Genomic DNA, 21949 nt, shown 5'->3' with positions numbered 1-21949 from the left:
CTTGTTAGCATAGGGTACTCTTTATTAGCTGTTTAATGCAACTCAGCAAGTGATTTTGCAGGCTAATCACCAGAGTAGAGTTAAGAGCTATTCAGTGGTCAGTATTCAAATAAAGAAAAAATAGGTAATAATAGAGTTAATTGTCTTTTGCGTGGGACCTCTATGGCTGGTTAACTGGCCTTGGTGGGCAGCGCAGCGGGTGTCTGTAGAGCGAACCCTCTGCCTCAGAGGTATTTCCAATCCCATCCAGTCTCTCTCCCTCAACTCTGTGAGTGTGACTCACTATGTTAAATGTCAGATCTAAATCAGTCTAAAAAAAATCTTGTGTTCAAGATACTGACCCACAACCTATTTTTCTGGCTGAACGGCCACTGAACAAATATGGAAATGATCAGTGTTGTAATGTAACAAATTACAAATACTTTTCTACTGTACTTAGTAGAATTTTCACGTATCTGTACTTTACTTCGTTATTTATATTTCTGGAAACGTTTACTCTACTACATTTCCTAAATAAAATGTATACTTTTACTCTACTACATTTCCTCTAAGCATCTTAGTTACTCGTTACTAAAAAATGTAATCAGAAGAAATTTGTTACACTAGAAAAAAGCAGTTTGGGGGTGTAGACAAGGGGACCCTTTGTCTCCACTGTTGTTCATTATGACAATCGAACCTTTGGCAATTGCAGTGAAGTCACATTAGAGCATTTCTGGAATAACCATGGGACAGACAGAGCACCGTTTAGCTTTATATGCAGATGACATAATTGTTTTTCTCAAAAATACCAACAAAACCATCCCGGCCATGCTAGACTTAATTAGGAAGTTCGGTAAGATTTCAGGTTATAAGATTAATACGTCTAAAACATCCATTATGTTATTAAACCAAGTAGACAGGGAAAACCCAACTAATGTAGTTGCACAATTTAAGGTCGTCAATTGCTTCTATTATTTAGGCATTCAAATTGTTCTATTGCTTAACAATATTATAGAAACTAACTATAGACCAGTTATGCAAGAGATCTCAAATTCTTTAGATAGATGGGCTGCTTTACCAATGTCGTTAATGGGGAAAATAAATACTCTCAAAATGAATGTACTTCCTAAACTGTTGTATTTATTTCAAAATGTACCTCTGCCACCACCAAGCAATTTATTTTCTCAACTGAAGACACTTTTCATCAAGTTTCTATGGAGCAATAGACGCCCCAAGCAGCGCCTATCATTGTTGTACTTGCCTTATGATAGAGGGCTTAAATGCCCATACCCACTATGGTACAACTGGGTGGCGCAACTGAGAACACTGATGTTCTACTACTCTGAGGAGAATGTGCCACTGTGGAGAGAAATGGAAGGTGATACACTGAAGCTGCCTTTGCCCATTTACCTGTACTCAGCTAATTTTAAGAAATTCAAAAATAACATCAAGAATCCTATGGCTAAAAATATAATTAGTGTGGCAACAGGTTAAGAAATATCTCAAAGTAGTTGACTCGCTCTCATTATTTAGTCCAATATGGGTAAATTATCTCTTCCCCCCAGGAGGAGGTGAGGAGGGGTGGGGGGTTAAAATTTGGGCTGAGCAGGGGTTACAAAAAATAGGAAATCTTTATAGTCCTGACGATACACATCTTCAAAGAAATCATGGTGAAAGACTGCCAGGGAAGGGGCATGATTTCCAAAATATATAATGAACTGTTTGGTGAATCTTCAAAAACGTCAGTAAATAAGCTTGAGTCCTGAGAGAGGACCTACAGGAGAATATCTCAATTGAGGAGTGGGAGAGGGTGTGTACCAAAGCACAGTTACAAACTGTGAACACACGTTTAAAATTTCTGCAGTACAACTGGTTAATGTGTTCTTATATGGTTCCAGTTAAACTTAAAGGAACACGCTGACTTATTGGGACTTTAGCTTATAGTTCCCGGTTTGTTTAGGGATTGAAGGTGGCTGTGTCTCATGTTACGTTGTTTTTTGTACACGCTGTGACTCTATAAATCACAACATGTAAATAGGAACATGTTGGTGTTATTTTGTCACTTATTCGGAGCAGTAGGATTGCTGGAACCATTCACCTGCATGTTCTGTGCTGGCCTGATGCCGCTGGAGCCGTCAGACAGCCTTACAGCATGCACAGAGATGAGAAGGGTATGTATCGACTTGTCTTACTCTGGGGGTTATGGTGAATAAGGTAAATTCCCAATAAGTCGGCGTGTTCCTTTAACAAAAAGGAAGAGTGCACGGCTTTCCATTGTTTGTGGCAGTGTTCTCAAATAAAGAAATTCTGGGAAGAAGTAAAACAGTGTATTGAGGAAATATTAGAGATAAAATTACATTTAGAACCCAAAATTTTTCTATTGGGTATCTACCCAGCTAACTGCAACATAAGAAAGAAGCATCGATTATTTTTAGATATAGGTCTGTTGTTGGCCAAAAGAGTCATTGCAATTGCTTGGAAAGAGGTGGATAGACCAAGGATAGGTAAATGGCTTTCAGAATTAACAGCAACTCTGTCCTTAGAAAAGATCACGTATGCAATCAGGGGTAAGCAACCTATTGTTGATAACATCTGGGTCCCCTTTAGAAATTCTCTTGCAAATAAAGACTTGTCTCGTTTGGTGGAAACACCTGGGGACGACCCATAAGTGGCCCTCTGCAGTTCATTTGGGAAAAATGTTTACTGTCTGGTGTTGAATGATCACTATCTAATTTATGTGTGGTGCTCACTTGTGGGTATGAGCAGTGCACAGTTGGTTTTGTACTTATTCCCCCCCTTTTATTTACTTATGTAGTATTTGTATTATTATGTTATTATATATTTAAGTTCCTTTTTTCTTTAGTTATTTCTATTTATTTATTTGTGTTGTTGTTTTGTTGTTATGTCTTGATCAGGGTTTGATGGACATGGGTTCTGCAGGTTTTGGGGCAGGAGTTTTGAGTCCCATTGGTTATACGTAAAACGTTATTATGTCTGGAAATAAATAAAGATACTGTGAAAAAATAAAAAAATAAAGCAGTTTGGTGAATCATTGCTTCTAAATCGGCAAGATAATGCACGCTCCATTCCAGTTGGTTTGTTGCCAAGCGACAAAAAAAAAAAAAAAAAAAAAAAAAAACTAAAGAAGAGGAAGAAGCATAATGACTGATGTCATGGGAGCAGGTGGAAGCACCTGCTCCCATGACAGGCTCTGCCGCCATGGTAACAGACGATGACCACCCCGACAACAGTGGTGATGAAGATGAGGTTACACACCTTTGGCCATAAAGTTCATACAAGTTTTTTTTACTTTTACTTCTAATACTTAAGTACATTTAATATCAGAAAATGAATTTTGATACTTAAGTACAGTAAATCTCAGATACTTTAACACTTTTACTCAAGTAATGTTCTAAAAGGAGACTTTAACTTCTACCAAAGTCATTTTCTGGTAAGATACATGTACTTTTACTCAAGTATTGCTTTCAACTACTTTATACAACACTGGATGATTAGCCATAAAGTGTTGCCATGTTCTCCTAAAATGTTTCAGAGTGGCTTGAATCAGGTCCTTCACATTTATTAAAATGTTATTATTGATTTTTAATAATTAATTTAATGGTGAAACCTGAGCAGGTTGAATTGGCATGTCTTGGCAGTTTCATAGCATTGGTAGAGGTATGTACTCTGGTGTTTTCGACTATATGAAATGTTTGCCCTCAGTTATTGAATCTTTAAATTGTGAAGCAGTCTGTTATTTTCTACAACAGCACACCTTACAGTGCATTTTTGTACTTTTACTATGGCCAATTACCACAATTAAAAGAAGAAGCTGTGTTTAAACTGTCATCTATTTTAAAAGTTTTTTGGTTGGTTGGGTCAACTACAGCAGTAACAGTTAGCTTATCTCTATAAATGTAGTCTCGCATTGCCAGACCTTCCTCCACAGAGCTGCGGAGGAGGGTCTGGCTAGTCCACACAGCATTCCGGGATTAAAGAACGTTTAATCGTTTAAAAAACGTGCTCTGGCACTTCTATTGGCATTTCTTTAAACAAATCACAATCGTCTTGGGTGTTGCTAAGCGCCGTACGGAGCAACGGCGCGTCTGCAAAATAGCCTCGGGAAGGAACTTGTTTTGGTGGAAGGTGTACATTCAAAGGTTGTTTTAGTTGTGCAACAGAAAACTCAGATTGGACAGATAGTCTAGCTAGCTGTCTCAATTTACCCTGCAGAGATCTGAGAAAAGGTTAACCAGAGCCCTCATAAATCGACCGGAGTTTAAAATACCAACACAAAGAAAGCCCAAGTTGACAGATATCCGGCCTAAATGAGTAAAATCAGGCAGAATTTCTGTCGGCAACGAAGCAATCCCGGAAGTGGAACGTCGTGAATATAGACTACTATAAATGTAATGTTACTACAGAAACCTGAAGGTTTTGATAAACCTGATTTAGAACCATGGTCATACTGTTGACTGTTTCAGGTGTGCTAAATAAATTAGGATTCTAGCAAGGGGGCAAGGTGAACTGATACCAGTCTTGATCAGTCCTGATCAAGCTCATAGTCCTAATGGACACAGAGTCCTCAAGTGTCTCCCAAAGGGACAGGGATGCTGAAACTCTTCTGGCTTTTTTTTTTTTTTTTTTTCATGTGTCCCGACCTGCCCATCTGTCACGGCCAGGCTCGGATAGCAACAATATTGGCAGTGAGCGGGTAGCAGTTCAGCACGTCAGCGCTTCTGCAGACCACATCCCCTGATGGTGCTGTCCTGATAAATGATATCCAGCTGTCATTGAATGGGCAAAGACTTATGCACCTATTCTCTCTCATATGCACCTATTCTCTCTCGTAATAGAAAGCACTTCTCGTAAAATCCAGAACTGACTCGTTGCTCAATCTGACAACCTGTACACTGGGCTTGTAAAGCAAGTCCCACAGAAACACAGGTGCTTATTCTCTGCCATCCCTCGCACAATCAGCCATCTTTTGAAAAGTGCTAAATATGATAATACCGTTAATTATACAGAGATAAAAATGGTACTGATCCTTGCCTGCAACACACCTTGGAGCAAGTTGTCTTAAGATTAAATCAAAGAGCTTCTTAAATATTAAACTGTTTCCAAAGGGCCATGTGATACATCTTCCTTCTTCTATCAAGGCATCCAACATGTCTTTCTCTCTATACCCATTTATCTTTGTCAAACAAATTTTGGTAGCTTCGATCGGGATCTTTTGGAGGGATGGGGGAAGATGAAGGATATTTTACCACTCCGTATGAGAGAAATTCACCTCAGGCTCAGGGAGGAAAGCCGCCCACACTTCATCTGCCTTACACCTCAAAATAGTAGAAAGAAAAGCTCAAATCAATGAGATACACACACACACACACACACACACACACACACACACACACACACACACACACACACACACACACATTTTTCCCCTACAGAAATTCTGTTAAGAGCAACATGATGATAGATGTAACTCATCAGTGGCCATTTGATATATTCTTTAACTGAGAATTAGTGGCATAGATGCACACAAACAAGAACATGGCATCTTGCTAGAAGGGTGCGTGCTGGGGTGGGTTTGGGAAAGAGGTTCAAGGGGGAGTTTGTTTCTATGCCATAAATTTAGGTATGAATGAACAGGCAGAATTTGAGGGACATATTTACAGTAGAGGATGGAGCATAAGTTTGTTGCACAAAGCTGTTGCATGTTTGGCTCCTGAACTGCTGTGTCAGGTGAAAAAGTGGAGAATGTAGTTGGTCCTGTAAGAGGCTTTCAGTTCATCCCAACATGCTAGTACAGCTTAGTCCACTGCAGCATTTTATTAAATAGCACAGCTGTCATTTTTGGATGATTCCCTTGCATGCTCTCTGCCTGTCCACACGATATCCTAAACTCAATGTTTCCACAACCCACAGATAAGTTCAAACACCCAGAGACTTACAGTTCTTGAGTGCCTGTAGTGCTTTGCATGAAGGCCTGTTTTTCTTCTGTGTGAGACTGGAACCTATAGAAAGCCATAAAACAGAATTTGGCATTTAAGATGTGTTAGACGTATAATTTAATTTGAAAAGCAATTTAACTGAATATCATTACATCACATTAGATCCATCCATTTTAATCTCACTTCTGAAAAACTAATTTTCTTATAGCAGACAAATCTTGTTTTTATACCAGACGTGAAAAATCACCTTTGGATCTGGACTATCTGCCATTGGTCATTATCTAATAATACTGATGAATAAACTCATATTTTTTCTTTCTATAGAAATCAAAGAGACATTTTTTTTTCTCCTTTCTTCTCTGCATGTGCTATTCTTGTTTTCTCTTAAATGATCAAATTGACTGCATCGACTACCATGTCCTCTGGGCTATTAGGAGGCAATTGAGCAGTTCCCTCTATTTAACTGAAACACACCAATCAATGGCAGCAACATGACAAATGTATTCACAGCATAACTGATGGCAGTTTGGAATATAATGCAGTGGCAGCCTCATTTTTTTAAAGTCAGCTAATGTTTCACTCTAACAGCTTTAGACACACATATTGCACTTGTTTGACAAACTTGCTGAAATCTGAAAAGCATTTGCTTGAGGGCGAGCTCTATCCTTTCATTAATAACATGTTCTCATTGGATATTGTATTTTAGGTTTATGCTCTCAATGTGGGGCACCAGTTTTATAAATTTTCCTCTTTACATACAAATTCTCAAATTTGAGAACCGTCAAATTTCCATCCGAACAGTAATCGGGGGTGCTGGGGTAGCTCACCTGGTAGAGCGCGCGCCCATATACAGAGGTTCAATACTCAATGCAGCGGCCCCCGGGTTCGATACCGACCTGTGGCCTTTTACTGCATGTCATCCCCCCTCTCTCTCCTTTCATGTCTAAGCTGTCCTATCAAAAACAAAGGCCTAAAATAAAACAAAATCTGCAAAACAATTAATCGATTGTCAAAATAGTTGATGATTAATTTTTGTCTGACTGACTAATCGTTGCAGATCTAATGCCACTGCATGAGACTGCAAAGACCAAATCTAGAACCACAGATGTTGCCACAGAAGGGGCAGGTGAGAGCAGAACCTGGGGATGGAGAAGGTACCTTCAACAGGTGAAGGGAGAAAACCAAGAATGTCTAGTAAACCATACAGTACAACTAACTTTAATTCTACTGTAGTTTTTGCCAAGCAAACTTTGTAACTGTAGCACTTATTGTATCACCACCCCGGGCCATTTGTAGTTCAACCAGGAGAGACCTTTGTTATGTGTCCAAAATCATATCCTATATACTGTAAATTGTAAGCCATTTTATTTGCACTGGGATTTGTTTGGATGCCTTCAAAGAAAATAAGTTGATACATCAAATGGGAAGCAAAGCAGTCACGAGGTGGAAATATACACTCCTTTTAGTTCAAACATCTAAAACAAACAAATCCAATGTTCAGAGATCTGGGAAATATATTCTGCAAGAAAGCTATGCCTTCTTCTCTTTAATTCTTTTCTTTTCTATGATCTATACAAGAATAACAAGACACTAGCTCTTATTAACACTACCTCACCACAGAGGCAGTATTGGGTTTTTGGGTCTCATTGCTCTAATTGCATCTTTGCTGCAGAAGAAACCAATAAAATCCTTGCAGTTTATGTTTGGGTTTCCTACCAGTTAATACCAATTTAACAGAACCCGTTGTCATATTTAGGTGTCATTTTTTGAGAGTTTAAAAAAATGTCTCCACGTATTCTTGCATCCCACATGGACACATTTTGTGCTCCCGTTCAGAAAGTCTTTCGCTTCATTCAGCAATTTCATGTCTCATAAAATACAGCTTGAAGTAATCTTTAGAACCAGTTGCCAATAATGTCATTGGGAAGTCGGAGGAAACCAAGGTCTTCTGGCTGTGTAGTAATCAAGCGCTGACTCATGATGGCTGCTCCCTCGTTTCCTGCTGAGTTGACTGGTTCTCTCTTTTTAGGACTACTCTCTGCTCTTTGGCTAAAACATAACGTTATTCAGTTAATGGGAGAATCTACAGCGTCTCTGTCGCCAAGGACAGTGTGAAACAACGTAATTGCACACCTCATGTGTGGATTCTTTTTGTGCATGCTTGATTTTACACTCTTTCTGTTAAGGAAATGAAAGTCAACCGAGAACCACCCTTTATCCAAGAAACACTGTGCTAGCAGACTGTTCATCTCTGTCCTTGCAAGCAGCATAAAAGCTGCACTAAACCAAACAGAGTGAATTGAAGCTCCGATGTGTCACTGTACTTTTTAGATTTGACCTGACATTTTCAGACTCACATCTTTGAGTTTTTATTATGTAACTATTCCAGTATACAGATTGTCAGACTGGTTTCTGGTTGTACTGTTTTGCTGTTTTATGTGCAGTAAGACGCTGCGATAAAAACACTAGCATAATGGAGCAGCTGCTTACTGCTCCATAAATGTGGTCCTGGTAATGTAAAAGAAAACGTTCCTGGCATTAAAGTGCTACACAAATAAATTGGTATTTTGTAGCAATTGACATTGTTACAGCTCGATATTGTGACACAAATCTTTCTTTGATATTTTCATGTAATTGTTGTACAAGATGATGGCGTAAAAATGGTAATAACCCTCAAGCTTCTCTTGTCTCTTCTACCAGCCTTTTCTTCTATCTCACTTTGTGCCAACTACTAAAGTACACTGGATAGATATATATATATATATATATATATATATATATATATATATATATATATATATATATATATATATATATATATATATATATATATATATATACACAGCCATAGAGCAGAGCCAACACTGAGAACAGCAACACACATCAATTATAGTCATAATCATGTTTTAGATCATTCTTAAATGTGTATTTGTGGCACATTTACAGTCTGCAGATCCAGTCAGAAACAGGTGAAGTGGCTTTCTGGATACAATACTAGTCAAATCAATGAATATATTAAGGACCATTTACAAAATGCTTACAGAAAAACTACAATTAAAGTGACAAAAACTAGGTGAATGACTATAACAGACAACATTAAAGCTTTCATGTAGTAATATTGATAACTAAGCAGACTCAAAATCCGTTGTAAATAATAATTACACCATTAAAAATTTCTTAAACAATTTTAATAAAAAAAGATTTATAAAACATTTTTCTTAGTACCATTACAAAGTGCTGTAAAAAACAAAACCCCAAAAAAGACAGAACTAACAACTGAACCAATTATAACTAATTATGATAAAACATTAACATGATAGAAGATCAATACCACCTTTATGTAAAAGGTACATGAGATGGTTAGCTTAGCTTAGCATAAAGACTGAGGGGGAAACTGCTAGCCTGTCTCTGTCCAAAGCTAAACAAAATCTGCCTACCAACACCTCTAAAGCTCACTATATAACACAGTATACCTTAACTTCCAGGAGTCATCTACTCACCTACCTATTTCTTTAAGGTGCTGAATTTTTGCATTATTTCAAGCTTCAGTGCTTTGTTAAGTTTATTTTCATATTCCTTTACATGTGGCTTCACTGCGCAGTTTTCATGATACACAAAGCTCGCTGCACTCCTCACATCGAATTTGCAATCAAATGACAATACAAATATCCGTAATTTGCTATTGATATACATGATAAGAAGGATTGGTTTAAGATGGATTCAATTACTATCAATGCGTTTCTCCCTGATATGAATAAAAAGCAGTAATGCCAATATTCTGAGACCGATCCATCTATGTGCAGGTGCTGACACTGCACATTGGTTTGGCCCCGCTGCCCTTGTAATACAGTTGGTATTGATCAGCAGCACAGACAAGGCAAGACAAATTGAATCCTGACCACACCAGTTTGCAAAAACCCCCGCTAATTTCACTCTCAGGGCATCAGGTCGGTGGGTTCTAGTTCAATCACTGTCTCTCTCAGTCAGGCAAACATTCAACTGGCGCCTGACATGAAGACAGCCTATCATCACTTTCCTTTGACTGGCAACAGTCCTAGTAATTAGGCACTAATAACTGCAGTGTGCAGAGCTGAGACATGAAATGAACTGTCTGTGCTCTACTGGAGATCCCCACTAGGCATGGCAGCTGGAGAGCTGCACACTGCACAGTCGGGAAAATGTGTGTGTAGGGGGTGAGAAAGGTGTATGTGTGTGCGGACAGTGTGTAGGAAAGAACAATGTGAGCATGTGTGCACATGCTGTATACGCCTGCATGAGTGTTCATCTTTTTCATTTCATTTTCATTCGCATGACTTCAGCTGACTATCCACATTGTAGGGTCAGATAAGAACAGACTAACAGGGAGAAACAGCTAGCCTGTCTCTATCCAAACGTGACAAATCCAACTACCAGTAATTCTAAAGCTCGCAAATGCGTAAAGACATTATGTTGTGGTTTTATGCAAAGTCATGTGCCTGGACTATTTCTTTGCCAGGAGGGGAAATTTCCGGAAATCTCTGCTGGTTGTGTGGCATCCTCACAGTGACAACAAGACTCTAGGAAGTTGCTGTTTCCTGTCAAGAAATAGTCAGGCACATTATCCTCCACAACTTGTCATCTTTTCACATTGGTTTCCTTCAGAGCCAGGCTAGCTGTTTCCCCTACTTTTAGCCTTTATGCTAAGCTAAGTGAAAGGGCTGCTGGGTGTAGCTTCATAGTTTCCGTACAGACATGAGAGCAGTATCAATCTCCTCAACCAGCTCTTTTCTTTTGCATCTAAAATGGTAAAAAATAACTCAATAGTCAGACCTTCTTTTTTTCGGATCTTGAAAATAAAGAATACATGTTGTGATCTACTGTATCAGGACACACTTTGGTGCCTAATGTCTTCCAGCACTGATCTAGTGTATCAGTGTTTTTCTTCTCCTTTTACAAACACACAGTATGCATCTCATTAGCTCTACCCTAGTTTGTCTTCAGTGAGCTGTGTGCTAATAGAAGCTGATTGGCTCTGTGGCTTTCAGTGCCCAGCAGCTAGCACTTATTATAAAAATGGCTCGGCACACTCTGATGAGCAGCAGCGTTTCGCGACGCAGGGACCCAGCCTCAGCAGACGAAGCTTCGCCGGGATGGGGAGCATCACAGAAACGGACAGTGAAGGGAAGTGTGACAGCAGTTGGGAGCCCGGCAGAGGAGGGGATTTTAAAGCAAGGATTTAAAGAGGAAGACAAAAGAAGAGTGTGGAATGAGGGAGAGAGACAATAGGTGTAGATCATGAAGAAAAGGATCCAAGGCAGGCCGAGTCGTCAGGTTTTCCCTGTGTGAGATTTCATTATGTGGCTGTCTCTGGCTCTCCAGTCTTGGCTGTGCTCACAGGATTAAATTAGGTTGCCAACCACATAAAAACAAAGAGAATGTCCCCGGGCTTTTTTTGACACAATGTTTGTTTAGAGTGTGTGAGGATGTGCACACACACACACACACACACACACACAAATCAGTGATGGTTGGCCACATATAAGAACTACAATATGTAGTAAAGCTTGAATGTACAAAGAATGCAGCTGAAACGACAAGAGGTTAATGTTGCTTTACACTAGTTTTATTATTATAAAACATCCATCTTATCAGCCTGTATCACAAATTTAGACTGCAACATAGAACAGTAGCTCCATACCTCAATTACTGTTGAAAAAGATTGCAGATTTGCCCATTCAAAATTCCTTTGTCGCATACATTTGTTGACCTTTCGAAAGTTAAAAGAGCACGCTCCTTCATGATAGAGAAGGCATAGTGAGGACTTACGCCATGACTGCTTTGTATAATAAATATAAGGAATATGCATGTTAGTTATGGGTCATATAAATCACTCAGTGCTATTCCAGCAGAAGCTGCACATTTTTAACTTTGTACTCACACATCCCACACTGACCAGCATTACAAGAGCTGCACTTGGAATGGACCAGCGGTGTGGTTGTACTTTAATCAAACATGTGGAGACAAGAGACGGAGCGCTAAACGATTCAATGGCTCGAGGCTTACAAACAGAACAACCTAATACAAGAGGAACGAGGCTGCTTTTTATTTGTACCTTCTAGCTCTGTACTGGACTTGGCCCCTGACCCACAGATGAACTAATAGACAGAAAGTTAGGACAGAGCTCAATCCAAAATACACCACTTCCATAATCCAATGCTGATGGATTACTGTATGTAAAGGTGGAAAATCGACAACTGAATGTTGAATTCTCACAAAATACCCATCTTAAAATTACATGTAAGGCTGAGAATTTGGACAGAAAATACCAGTTGCATATTTCATTTTTATAGAAAGTGATGAAATAAACTTTGCATAAGAAAATACATTGTGGAACAAAAGCTAATGGAACAGAACCTGGAAGTGAGATCAAGACTCAGGAAAACATGAACATTTATCTCATGTCTGTGACAGGAGGCACTGTGCTCTTACTATCAGCCTCATTACATATTAGGACACACTACTTCTGGCATTGGCACTGAACGTTGGCACTGAATTGCCCAAAATGTATGGAATTCCTAGATATAGTAGGCTGGTGTTTGTAGGAAGGATGATCTTCTGTTGTTCAGCCTGAGCTACACAAGAAGTAGCCTCCTACACCCACCATTAATGTTGCTCTTTGCCTTTTCAATAGAAAGAGCTCCTTCAGAAGTTCTTGCTCTTGAACAGAGAAAGACAATATTTTTTATTTTACTTTCAGATACTTGTTCTGAAGCAATAGGAAGTTTGTTTTTTGAGTCCAAAGAACCATGATTCCAAAGCAAAAGGATCAGCTGAGGCAGCGTCCTCGAGTGTGAGCTCCTCCTTTGAACTCTGCTGCGCTCGCCTTTTCATCTTCCTCATCATCTCCACTTCTTCTCTTCTACACCTCTTTCAGTCTCCTCTCAAATCCCACCTCGTCCTCAGTCAGTTCCTTCCTGAAGCTCTCATCAGACTTTACCACTCTAAATCATCTCACTCTTCTTTCTCAGTTTGACCAAGACCTGAGCATGCACTAGGGCACGATATTGGAGGGAATGATAATTTTTGTACAATTATTCAAATTTTCGTTGAAAATATTAAAATCTTATACTATTTTATATTTATTTAATTTATAGAGTGATGTTTTCTTTAGTGTGTAGGATATATTTTGTAGGCTGAAACATATCTTGCCTTTAACAAATATTGCGCCCCCCTGCGATTTGGACATTGCAATTGTCCATATGGCGATTTCAATAAAATTGCGATTAATGTGCAGCCCTAGCATGCACCTTTGCAAAAGACTCATTTTTTATAGCATGGCTACTTTAGTTAGAAGTTAGTATTCACTTTCTTCTGTCCCTTTACATAGCTCAGTATCTTGTTATTTCCATCGCCAGCTGTCCTAGTGTACCTGGACTTCTTTTCACTGAAAGGCACCTTTGATCATCTCACTCTTCTTCTTCCAAGCAGCTCTGATCTGGTTGTTCTCCTCCTTCTCCTTCCTTTCTTTATATCTTGCTGTATTCAGTGTTATCTTGTTTGCACCATACAGTATGTTCTCTTCTTTTTGCTTTCCTTCTTCTTAATGTTGTTGTAAACATTATGTCGTTATATAGCACAGAGCTGAAAGCCTGAACATATTTTGTGAATTTATTAATTTCATTTATTTATCATTTAGTTAACTGCACAAATTAAACTCTTGTCACACTAGGCTGAAAAATTGACTATTATCTCCTTCTCCCAAGATCATATCTGGCTAAGTCCAATCCCAAAGGCAACATTTACAAAACAGAAAAAAGATGTGTTGGAAAGAACATCCAGTACATATAGAGCTAATGTGGAAGGATATAATTTATTGTTGCCAGTCAAAGCAAACAGTATGATTTGTGTGTAAGTTATGGGCATGTTATTCTTCATTGTGCCAGTGATACGTATCTGGGGTCAGGTAAACTGCAGGCAGCAAACTACAACTGCAGCTCAGCTTCCTTCTGTGGAGTCTGAAATAACATAATGATAAAGATAAATCACTTCCCTCTGCAGATACAATCATACTGTATGGTACACGTGTGAAAGCACATAGTGCTTTATAGTGCTGCAGGGTGGATGTGGACGTGTGGGCTATGTCACTACTCGAATGTGCATCATATACAGCATCTCTGATGTCCCTTGCAGGGCACTGTGACTGAATTATACTGCTATATGCTCCTGTTGTTCAAGCTGTGTGTACTGTGAAACTCTGTAAGCTGTCACTAAGTCTCCACCGGTGTCACCAATAGAAAAATCTGTGTGCATCTATTCTACTCACCGATTCAAGGGACTGTGAATTCTACTGAATGTGAATAATACAAAAACAGGTTCGGAATGTGACTGAATTATACTGCTATATGCTCCTGTTGTTCAAGCTGTGTGTACTGTGAAACTCTGTAAGCTGTCACTAAGTCTCCACCGGTGTCACCAATAGAAAAATCTGTGTGCATCTATTCTACTCACCGATTCAAGGGACTGTGAATTCTACTGAATGTGAATAATACAAAAACAGGTTCGGAAACTTTTTCCAGCCCTAAAATTTGAACTAATCTAATGAAAACAAATGACTTCTTATCAGGCCAACAGAAGCAGTGCTGCAGTGAATATCTGTAGGTATTTTATAGTATAGCTACATAAATGGACCACAGTCTGAATCTGAGCTTAAGATCATATCATACTATTGCAGTTAATTTTATCGGGACACTATATGTGATACGTCTTGTGTTGTGCTTTAAACAATAATGTGGTATTCTAAATTTTTATTTTTCTCAATAAATCCTGGTAAGGAACAAAACAAACAATGTGCAAGTCTGTTTCATGCTTTCCGGCTTCCCTAACCCTCTCTGTGGCACTAATCTCCCTACCCACTTAAGACTTTTGAAAACAGGTTACACATTTCATTTAAACCACTTTCTTTAAAAAAGTTCTTAAGCAGTTGGGCATTGTAGTTTTTAGCACACATTACTCAAACAGTAGTAAATTAGTTTTTAACTGCGGAGTAATACATATTTAGTGCTCTAGGGCAGTGGTTCACAACCTTTTCGAGTCACGACCCCCCAGAATAATCAGGTTGGCGTTTGCGACACCCCCGCACCCTCTCCTTGACGACGACGACGACAATGTCTCAGGTGCTCCAGGCACTGTGACTTTTTTCACTCACCCTGACCCGCCGGCACGATAAGATGAAAGGTACCAAACTCACACAGTAACGTAAACACCATTACTCAGTCTTAAATAAGTTATTTTTTTTCCTCCACAACCATTTGGTGAACCCCGGAAATGATCTTGTGACCCCTTTGGGGATCCCGACCAGGTTGAGAACGACTGCTGTAGGGAGCAGCAAGATGGGGTACTGTATTAGTCAGAACAGCATGAAACCCAAGGCACGGTTGCTGAAGACAATATTAAAAAGCCTTTATTGAAGCAGCTTATGCATAGCAAAAGTTAAAAAAATACGCACCTACGCGTTGCGGCACACAGGCCTTCAGGGTGACTAACCAGAAGTGAGATACAAACAAGAAATATATAGAACAAAGCCAGGAAGTGACATCATACTCAAAACCATATTAACATGGCGAATTAATCAGAATAAAGTACTAAATAAAAGTGGAAAAATAATTATGTGTATGTGTGATTGACTCAAAATAAACTACACTATCCATGATCATGGTAATCAAAGAACATGTTACCCAGTGCAGGTTTGTTTATGCTATTTATTTAGGGCTCTCAACAACAATGAAACTCTATGGTACTGAGGAATACATAGCACCAGGCTTTGGCTACACAAACAATACTTAATAGTAGAATCAATTCATCACTAGTTCCAGTCTTGCTGTGGGATTTGTTGACAGTAAGAAAAATACTAAATATTGCCAACTGTTTCCTTTAAATTGTGAAAAGTGACATCAGGATAAATAAAATAGTCAGATGTTTATGTCACAACAAACCCATTTTGGATGTTGTAACATTGCGATTATAATGCATTTCTGGAACCGTCTTTGTATCAACTGCATCCATGTTGTATTTACTGCATGAGTATTGACAAAGACTATTGAACAGGCTTGATAGCTAAATAACCTAAATGACACACTTTGTTTTTTTTTTTTTCCCAAAATGCTCAGCTACACTATTAACTACCTCATTGACTTTACATTTTTAAACAAAAAGTTGTACAGTTATGGTCATGATAAAAGTGATGATGATAGCGATCTAAGATATTCTGAATATCTATTTGTTCATTCTCATACATTTCCAACTGGGTCTGTGAAGGGGTTTATTTTTATCCAGCTTAAGTGGAGAAATTATCACAAAACATAGCCACTGTAAAAACATGTTACCCACTATTGCTGTAGCATTTTTTTCAGATGGAAGAAATGAGGTTGATTCATAATTATAAAGCATAACAATACTATTACCAGGATCTTAATGATCAACGGCACCACTTTTATACTTGTTACATTTTATTCAGTACAGTTTGGGACCCCCTTGAAAACAAGATGGCACATCTCAAAGGGTTTATCCGGATATGCTTTTTAAGAAATAAAAATAAAAAGCAGTTTTGGCTCCAGGCGTTAGTTGAGCACAAAAGAGCGGAAACAATATCAGACAATATTACATCAGATATGGCGGCTGGCAACATGGATATTCTTTTAGCGACATTTAAAATGACAGACAGTATGGTCTCACTGTGTGTATTTGGAGCTTCCAAACAAAACAGCTAAATTATTAAAATCTTGGAGAAATCAATGCAAATGTCTCCAAAAGGCCTAGTTAACATACATTTACATATGTGTGTGCAACACATCAACACACGTGCGCGCACGCACGCGCACACACACACACACACACACACACACACACACACACACACACACACACACACACACACACACACACACACACACACACACGCACACAGTATAAAAATAGATGCTGTGCTACTCTGAGGGAGGATATTCAACACAACAAAGCAGAATAAAAATTCAAAGTCAAAACCCTGATGGAAATATAACAGAACGGCATCACAAACTTACACAGTGGAATGTGATATGAGATACAGACAGAAAAGATGAGCAGTGGACAACATGATATAGTCAATCAAGATAACAGATTCAGCTTTTAGTCACTATGCATTACGCATGGATTACGCAGCCTGGAGTGCAGTGTGGTTGTAACATTACAGGAGTAAGAACTACAGTCTGAACTTAGATTGTACAACATGTTGAGTCTTATTTTGAAGACTGTAAAAGCCCTGATGGTGATACAGTAAGTGCAATATCTCATACAGATGTTAGGAAAATTAGATTTTACATATTACTGTCTTGATAATATTAAAACTGTTTGCATAAGAATGACATTAAAATGATTGCACTCCCAAAAGATAACATGGGAGCCACTAATCTATCCTGGTCTGGAGCCTGAGGACAGGACATGCACTCCCTGACCAGATATAGGAGACGTCATCAACTTTGACCAGATGGAGGAGACGACATCGACATTGTATTATCACTTTGTATTATCACTGCATATCATTAGTTATAAAAAGCGCCTGTAGAGAGCTTCTCGTCAGTCACTTTTCTGTACTTATGCTGCGAGTGCTGTAGACTGACTCTACTTGCAAGTAAAAACGAACGAATCTTCAGTGTTTCTGTCTATTCATTGATAATGAAATTATTCTAACAGATAACATGCATCCTAAAGAAAATATCAAATGAAAATGAGTTCAACAAAAGATTTAGCTAAACCTTTATCCGTCATTTTTATGTATATAAACAAGTTCAACATTTACCACTGTAGAGACGGCAATGTAACAATCCACTATGCTCTGAGCAATCAATTCAGGTGCCACACGAGTGATGTACTGTACGAACCTTACATGAGTGACTTCAGAGTCGTGGTTATTAATCCTGGATCTATTTTATTCAGGTAGGATACAGGTACACACACATGCACAAAGCCAGCATCCATTTCCCTTTATGTGCCCCTTCTATCTATTGTACACAATATGCAATCCTTTGCTCCTCCGACTTAAACATCATGTCTTGCCTTCAGGTGGTGTTCACTGTCTCCTGTGGGACTACCATCTGTTTCCCAAAATGTCTGACGTCTCTCTGCCACTAGCTGACTGACAATGTTCTTGCTTGTAAATGTTTCACTGCCGTCTACCCCATAGACAAACCCAGTTATGTTCTTTTTAGATTATATTTGTTCTTTCACATATTGTGTTATGCTTCGCTAACTTCTTAAAGCAACACCAAAGAACTTTTCCGGAATTGTCCATTACCGCTGTCATTCGAACTACAGATCCGCCGGTAGAGAGCCACAAAGCGAATGCAGAAGTGCCGTTCACCCTGTTACGAGTTGATGAACCACTGAAACGATTTTGGTAACATTATTTTAAAGGTACAAAAGAATCTTTGGTGTTGCTTTAAGCTTCCACAAAGACCTCAGCAGCATCTGCAAAAACAACACAACTTCCTTCCCTCAAGCTTTCTGAAGCAGAGGAATAGGAGGACAATTTTTGCAGAACAAGGACCACAAAGCAATTTTTCAGTGCAAATTTACTCTAGCTTGTCAGATGCTTACCCATAGATAGTTACCCAGAGACACACAGGTCAGGTCAGAGCAGCAGAGATGTTAGGCTTCATTTGTAATCGGTTTCCTCTTCTCCCATCCATCAAGACCCCATTGGGACTTCACTGGTGCTCTAGTGACAGTCCATAAGAAAGCTTACCAGCCTTCAAGTTGCATACACAATAGAGCTTTGTGAATATTGGTGCGGTTTCTCTTTGTCTGAAACTATTCCTATTTAGAAGTGCAGGAAACCAGAGGTTACAATGGATTTTGGACCCGAGTTGCCACTTGCTTTTTGAACGCTCAATTTGACAAACACCGCCCGTATTGAATTTTTTAAATGGATATATGGATTTAGGACAAATGATAATTAGCTACCTCAATTTGTGAAATACATGTTGAAAGGGTTGAACAGGAGGCAATGGAAAGAGCTGGATGTAGTTAGTTTGATGCAAAAGCATTATACAAGCCTGCTAGAAATAGGCATTATTCTATCTGAAAAATCACCAGCACTTTTTCTGTCAACAAAAAAATTTAATAAAATTAAAACGCAAAGCTCGGTCTCGTGGAGGCAATACATTTAACATGCTGTTGTTTGGGACACCAGAAATCTCATTAGCTTATTATACCACAGTAAACCTTTATTAGATATAATGCTATAAAAATGTGATGATGCCCGGCAAACATCACAACACATTTCATGAAATAAAAAAAACTATAAAATGTAAAGTCATTATTTAAACATTATAGCAGATTTAAAAAAAAGCACATTATGTTACAGTAAAGCACCCCCAAAAAATATAAATCCCCGTTTATGAAAGGGAAGATAAAAAGGCAGAAAATCATTTTACTTTTAGAGCTTTTGTTATGAAGCTCACACCTATGCACTAGTGCACACACTCAGGTGGGAGTCTCAATGATACATGTAGCGAAATAACAATTTCTCCTAATGACATGATGACTGGTACATGAAATGCCTCCCAACGCTCATTTGTGTTAAAGGAGAGAGAAGCTCCGTTTGGCTGATTCTGATGAAAAGGGCTTACACAGCGTATGAATATTTGAAGGAGTTGGGTGGTGACTTGGGAGACACATTTGCCCACGGCATTCCTATTGGTTTATTGGTGACGTGATGACACGGAGGAGTTGGGCTTAACACTTTATAAAGCTTCTCTGTCCGCGGCGAGCCACTCTTTAAAAAGACCACTGTTGCTGAAACTTCTCATCCCGCAACTCACGTAGTGGAAGCAGCCGAGAAACCTCGACATTACCGTCCATCATGAGCGAGGTAGGACTATTTTGTGTTTTGAAACAAAAGAAACGTCGGGGTTAACCCAATTACGCACGATGGGTGCGCTAATGCGCAGAGGGAAACATCATTAATGAGAGATTTAATAGCCAGACAAACTGCTGCTGTTATCGACGACGGATTCCTGTTAACTGATCAGATTTCTGATCCGACATTTACTGTTGTAGCGCGGATATAATTTATTACACAGCGTAAAATGCAGCACAGCTGCTCTGTCAAAGTGTAGGGAACACCAGGGCGCATCTGTGCGTCGGGCTACTCCACCTGAAGCTACACAAGTGGAGTTACGATAGGTAACGGTATCTATTTTTCACTACAATGGTTCAGACCTACTTCACGTTCGGTCATGATTTGATACTAAAACACAACAAAAACTATGTGGCGAAAACGAGCGCAATGTAAACAGGTTTAGAAGCCTATTGTGAAAGAAGTGAGCAGTTTTTACTCTATCAGTAGGAAAACCGTAATTTAAATTCTCATATTGTTACAGTGTACCAGTTCGTGGGTGAGAGTACATTGTGGCAGTGCGGGTGGATATACACACCACCTATACTGTATATTACTGTAGTTGTTTCTCTCGGTATAAATAACCCACTACAGGGAGTTACAGTTTGCAACTGCCGTTAGGTTTTCCCACAGCTCGCAGTTCGCTCCCCTCTGATTCCATTCAGTCACAGATGTCCCAGCTCAATGCATTTGAAAGTGGAGTGAGGAGGGTATTAATAGCTCTCTTTTTTTGTATGTCACTAGTAGGATTTTTGTGTATGTAGTTTGACACTAATTTGGGAAATATTTATCTTATAAAGTGTCAGTCGAGGGTATATTTGACTAAATATCATGATAGTGATGCAGCCTTGACATAAGGACCCTAAAAGCTGATCATGTCTTAAAAAGAAAAGGTGCTCTAATCTATTCTCAACATACTGGCGTTTTTTTTTTTTTGCTTATCAGTTAAGAGTGACACCATCATAAGACTTATCTGCACACAAGTAACACGTAGTTGCTGGGGTTTTAAATATTTGCGACACGTCAGAAGATTGTGGGACATCAGTTATGTTAAGAAAACACCTTTCAGTTGTACGCAGCGGGGATGATGACAAGTCGCATTCCATTTCAGTCAATCGATGCAAGTTGTGAATGACAATTCAGTTCACATCTAATCTCAATTATTAATGTTATGGAATGAAAATAATACTAAACAGCACTTATGGAAAATGTTATGTATTTTTGAGAAAATCTGCTAAATTGTGCTTCTCACTGCTGCGGCTCATTGTTGTGACACTTAAAGAGGGAAGATAAAACATGAATGACTTTGCCTTGTAATTCTGCTCTGATATTCTGCTTTGACACTTCAAACAAGCAGTTTATTAGTACAGTAGGCTGCAGTTAAATGCAGTTGCAGGAGTATTGTGTGTATATGTGGGTATATATATATATATTTTTTTAAAGATGTGCGCTTCCATGCAGATTAGTGTTTGTTTACATATGCATAAATGTATGCACAAAGGATAAGTTGAGATGTTAAGAGTCATTTGACTCTGCAGAGTGTAACAGTAGCAGTAAACCTCCTCAGACCTGGCACTTCAAACTAAGAGGTACCCAGGTAAAAATGTCCAAACCGCTTCAGGTTAAAAGGCAGCGTTATTTGAGTTCAATCCTGCAATCTGGTGTGTATGCATTCTGTCATTCCCTAAAATAGATTGGTGACAGACATCACCATACTTCCCTGTGAGCTGTTTATAACAAGTCATTTATCGGCCAGCTAAATAAAAGATGGATTCAATGTGCACACACAACAGGAGCTATAACAGCTTTTAAATAATTAAATCGCTTGCCGGCAGCGAAATCACCTGAGCCTTTTGTTTGTAAAATGAATGTGCAAAGTAAAGAGAAGCTGCCATATCCTGCTGATTAAAAGAGGTGTAATTTTGAGGACTTGAAGCCAGTAACCGACGCAGAGCAGCTCAGCATGTTCTGGATGGATGAGTCTCGCAGTGGTCAGCACTGCAGCGATCCCTCCTTCATCCCCACCACTCTTAGCCCTTGTTCTCTCCACCTCCCTCTTTCTCCCCCTTATCTACACAAACCTGCTCAGAACAAGTAGAAT

At 39.0% G+C, this 21949-nt stretch overlaps 1 long non-coding RNA gene across 1 annotated transcript in view; it reads right to left on the bottom strand.

Moving 5' to 3' along the window:
• Positions 1-21949, bottom strand: part of LOC114549530 (uncharacterized) — an 89401-nt gene that overhangs the window by 15471 nt on the left and 51981 nt on the right. Inside the window, exon 2 of the long non-coding RNA XR_003691561.1 lies at positions 5937-5999. This is a non-coding gene — a long non-coding RNA (uncharacterized LOC114549530). The remainder of the gene's footprint in view (positions 1-5936; positions 6000-21949) is intronic.

This window comes from Perca flavescens, chromosome 3, assembly GCF_004354835.1.
Source record: "Perca flavescens isolate YP-PL-M2 chromosome 3, PFLA_1.0, whole genome shotgun sequence".
NCBI lineage: Eukaryota > Metazoa > Chordata > Actinopteri > Perciformes > Percidae > Perca > Perca flavescens.
This window is presented reverse-complemented; position numbering and strand designations above follow the sequence as displayed.